The following is a 5000-nucleotide window of genomic DNA, read 5'->3' as shown; positions in this document are numbered from 1 at the left end:
TACTCAGTGTCCCTCAGGCTATAGAGAAAGTTTACTACCATCAATCAAACATAAAAATGTTAAACGGGGCCGAGACTCAGGTGGAATCATCATTTGGCATAAGCAGGACTTAGCACTGAATGAAATGAAAAAAGGTACCACTCACATTTGGCTAAAACTTAACAAAGGTACAATCTATTGTGACAATGATGTATACATATGTGCAGCTTATGCTCCTCCTTCAGATTCATCATATTATGATGATCAGTTTTTTGACAATCTCCAGACAGAAATCATTACATTTCAGGCGCAGGGTAAAGTGCTTCTTTGTGGAGATTTCAATGCAAGAACAGGTTCTGAGCCTGACTACACTGATGCGGGAGGTAACCACCACATATTTGGACACCCCTCCTTGTACAGTAGCCCTATTATAAATAATAGAAACAGTCCTGACCAAATACTGAACAAAAATGGAAAAGAGTTAGTACATCTCTGTCGAGCCTTAGGCCTGTACATGCTTAATGGTAGAATCAGAGGGGACTCTTTAGGTCAGTTTACTTACTGCTCAGCTCTTGGGACAAGTGTAGTCGATTATGCCATCACTGACATTGACCCCTCCTCCATTAGTGCATTCACTGTCAGACCACAGACACCATTGTCAGATCACAGTCAGATCAACGTGTTTCTGAAGAAATTAACCGGCAATATTCATTCAAAAAAACAGCCCAATAAACTTTACAACATAAACCAATCGTTCAGATGGGCTCCAAACAGTGCAGAGGCATTCATTGAAACATTGAACTCAAATGAAATGATGAACTCTATACAGTTTTTCAATAACTCACAGTACCAAAACAATAAAGATGGTGTCAATTCAGCTACCCAAAACATCAACTGCATATTCCAAAAAGCAGCATCGAAAGCAAATTTGAGAAAACCAAAGCAATGCAACATCAGAAGCAAAAATCTAAATGTTTCTGACAAATGGTTTGATAATGAATGTAAAACAATTAGAAAACACCTAAGACAAATGTCAAACAAAAAACATAAGCAGCAAAACAACCCAGAGCTACGATATGAATACTTTGAAACTCTGAAACAGTATAAACAAACACTGAAATGCAAGAAATTGAATTATACCAACAAGACACTTGATGAAATTGAAAACGCAATTGACCAAAATCAGTTCTGGGACATGTGGAACAATTTAAGCACAACAAAGCCACAAGAATTAGCCATACAAGATGTAGGAATTTGGAAAACTTACTTTGATAATCTATACAAAAACATCCCACAAAAAGACTTAAACCAGAACCAATTAGAAATTAAAGAAAAATTGAACATCCTGGAATCAGTCATTAAAAACAACCAAAATCCATTAGATTACCCAATAACCCAACAAGAACTAAATGAAAAGCTAAAATCTATTAAATCAAAAAAGGCTTGTGGTGTAGACAACATCAGAAATGAAATGCTGAAAAACAGCACACCTGAGTTGCAAAATGCTGTGCTTAAATTGTTCAACATGGTTTTAACTTCTGGCTGCTTCCCTGATGTCTGGAACCAGGGGCTCATCTCCCCTATCCACAAAAGTGGAGACAAATCAGACCCCAATAATTACAGGGGAATTTGCGTCAACAGTAACTTGGGAAAGATTTTCTGTAGCATTTTGAATTCAAGAATTCAAACCTTTCTTCAAGAAAAAAATGTAATAAGTAAATGTCAAATTGGCTTTCTCCCTAACCATCGCACTACTGACCATATATACACCTTACACACACTAATTAATAAACACGTCCACCAAAAAAAAGAGGGCAAAATCTTTGCTTGCTTTATTGACTTTAAAAAAGCATTTGATTCGATTTGGCATGAAGGGCTATTCTACAAAATTCTACAAAGTGGGCTTGGTGGTAAGGTGTATGACTTAATAAAATGTATGTACACAGAAAATAAGTGTGCAATAAAAATCAAAAACCAAAGAACAGAATTTTTTTCACAATGTCGAGGTGTGAGACAAGGCTGCAATTTGAGTCCAAATCTTTTCAACATTTATATCAATGAATTAGCAGACATGTTGGACCAATCTCCAGCCCCAGGACTCACACTATTTGACACAGAGGTGAAATACCTGCTATATGCTGATGACTTGGTACTTCTATCACCAACCAAAGAAGGTCTTCAACAAAACATTAATATTCTGGAGCAATATTGCCATAATTGGGCCCTGGCAGTAAATTTCCAAAAAACTAAAATCATGATTTTCCAAAAAAAACCCAGATGTCAGAAACACAAATGTAAATTCACCCTGAACAACACCTTAATTGAACACACAAAACATTACACCTACCTTGGTCTGACCATATCTGCATCGGGAAACTTTAATATGGCAGTGAAGGCACTCAAAGAAAAAGCCCGCAGAGCAATGTATGCAATAAAAATGAAATTATTCAAAATCAACATCCCAATTAGAATTTGGACTAAAATATTTGACAGTGTAATCCTACCAATAGCACTTTATGGAAGTGAGGTTTGGGGGCCACTCAATAAACTGGATTTTAAAATGTGGGACAAACATCCAATTGAAGCCCTACATGCAGAATTCTGTCGGAAAATTCTACAAGTCCAGAGAAATACACCAACTAATGCATGTAGGGCAGAATTGGGCCGTTTTCCAGTAATAATGAAAATACAGAAAAGATCATTAAAATTTTGGCTACATCTAAATTCAAGTCCAAATTCGAGTCTGCAATTTAAAGCACTTCAAGCCCAAGAGCTGAGCCCAGAAACGAGCCCTCTCAGTCAGCTGGTGTTGGACCTCACCAACCAAGCTGACGCCAGCACTGCTTCAAAAGAAAGAATTCCAATAAGCAAAATTATGAACCAATCAAAGGAATCATATTTACAATACTGGAAAAACGAAACAAAATCCCAAAGCCGACTAAATTGCTATCTGACCCTAAACAGAGAATATGAATTGGCTGATTATCTCTACTCTGTCAGAGATACGAAGCAGAGACAGATCCTTACCAAGTACAGGCTGAGTGACCACCGATTGGCAATAGAAACCGGCAGACATAAAAAGACATGGCTACCCAAAGAGGAGCGTGTATGTGGTCACTGCATGACAGGGGAGGTAGAGACAGAGATGCACTTTCTCCTTTACTGTGATAAATATTCCTCACAAAGAGATTCATTATTCACAGAAATGACTACATATATTCCACATTTTTACAAATTGAACCCAGAGGAAAAACTAAGAATACTCATGGGCGAAGGAGCAATGGCTCCTCTTGCAGCCAAATATGTATTTTCCTGCCATAGCCTGAGGGACACTGAATAATAACATCTGCATAGTAAACAGTAACTTACTTATTATTACTATTATTGTTATTACTATAATTATTAATGTTTACTGTAGACTGTTACCATTTTATTGTATTTATTTTTTTATTATTATTTACTACCATTTTATATTATTATTTGCTATCATTTACAATTTTGTTACAATGTATATTGTATACATTGTTGCTTTGGCAATATTGACACAATGTTTTTCATGCCAATAAAGCAGCTTGAATTTGAATTTGAATTTGAGAGAGAGAGAGAGAGAGAGAGGGACAGAGAGAGACAAGACAGGCAGACAGAGAGAGAGATGGGGACAGAGAGAGAGAAGACAGAGAGAGAGAAGAGAGAGAGAGAGAAGAGAGAGAGAGAGAAGACAGAGAGAGAGAGAGAGAGAGAGAGAGAGACAGAGAGAGGGACAGAGAGAGAGAGAGAGAGAGAGAGAGAGAGAGAGAGAGGGACAGAGAGAGACAAGACAGGCAGACAGAGAGAGAGATGGGGACAGAGAGAGAGAAGACAGAGAGAGAGAGGGACAGAGAGAGAGAGAGAGAGAGAGAGCGAGAGAGAGAGAGGGACAGAGAGAGAGAAAAAGAGAGAGGGACAGAGGGACAGAGAGAGAGAGGGACAGAGAGAAACAAGACAGGCAGACAGAGAGAGAGAGAGGAAGACAGAGAGAGAGAGGGACAGAGAGAGAGAGAGAGAGAGAGAGAGAGGGACAGAGAGAGAGAAGACAGAGAGAGAGAGACAGAGAGAGAGAGAGAGAGAGAGAGAGAGAGAGAGAGGGACAGAGAGAGACAAGACAGACAGACAGAGAGAGAGAGATGGGGACAGAGAGAGAAGACAGAGAGAGAGAAGACCGAGAGAGAGACGACAGAGAGAGAGAAGACAGAGAGAGAGAGAGACAGAGAGAGGGACAGAGAGAGGGACAGAGAGAGGGACAGAGAGAGAGAGAGAGAGAGAGGGACAGAGAGAGACAAGACAGGCAGACAGAGAGAGAGAAAGGGTGGCAGATAGAGAGAAGACAGAGAGAGAGAGGGACAGAGAGAGAGAGAGCGAGAGAGAAAGCGAGAGAGAGGGACAGAGAGAGAGGGACAGAGAGAGAGAGGAACAGAGAGAGACAAGACAGGCAGACAGAGAGAGAGAGATGGGGACAGAGAGAGGGACAGAGAGAGGGACAGAGAGAGAGAGAGAGAGAGGGAGAGAGACATAGAGAGAGAGAGAGAGACAGAGAGAGAGAGAGAGAGAGAGAGGGACAGAGAGAGAGAGAGAGAGAGGGACAGAGAGAGAGAAGACAGAGAGAGAGAGAGACATAGAGAGAGAGAGAGACAGAGAGAGAGAGAGAGAGAGAGAGGGACAGAGAGAGAGAGAGAGAGAGGGACAGAGAGAGAGAAAAAGAGAGAGGGACAGAGGGACTGAGAGAGAGAGGGACAGAGAGAGACAAGACAGGCAGACAGAGAGAGAGAGAGGAAGACAGAGAGAGAGAGGGACAGAGAGAGAGAGAGAGAGAGAGAGAGAGGGACAGAGAGAGAGAAGACAGAGAGAGAGAGACAGAGAGAGAGAGAGAGAGAGAGAGAGAGGGACAGAGAGAGAGAAGACAGAGAGAGAGAGAGACAGAGAGAGGGACAGAGAGAGGGACAGAGAGAGAGAGAGAGAGAGAGAGAGAGAGATAGAGAGAGGGA

The sequence above is a fragment of the Oncorhynchus mykiss genome, chromosome 8 (assembly GCF_057628025.1).
Source record: "Oncorhynchus mykiss isolate SJ-2025 chromosome 8, ASM5762802v1, whole genome shotgun sequence".
Lineage (NCBI taxonomy): Eukaryota > Metazoa > Chordata > Actinopteri > Salmoniformes > Salmonidae > Oncorhynchus > Oncorhynchus mykiss.
This window is presented reverse-complemented; position numbering follows the sequence as displayed.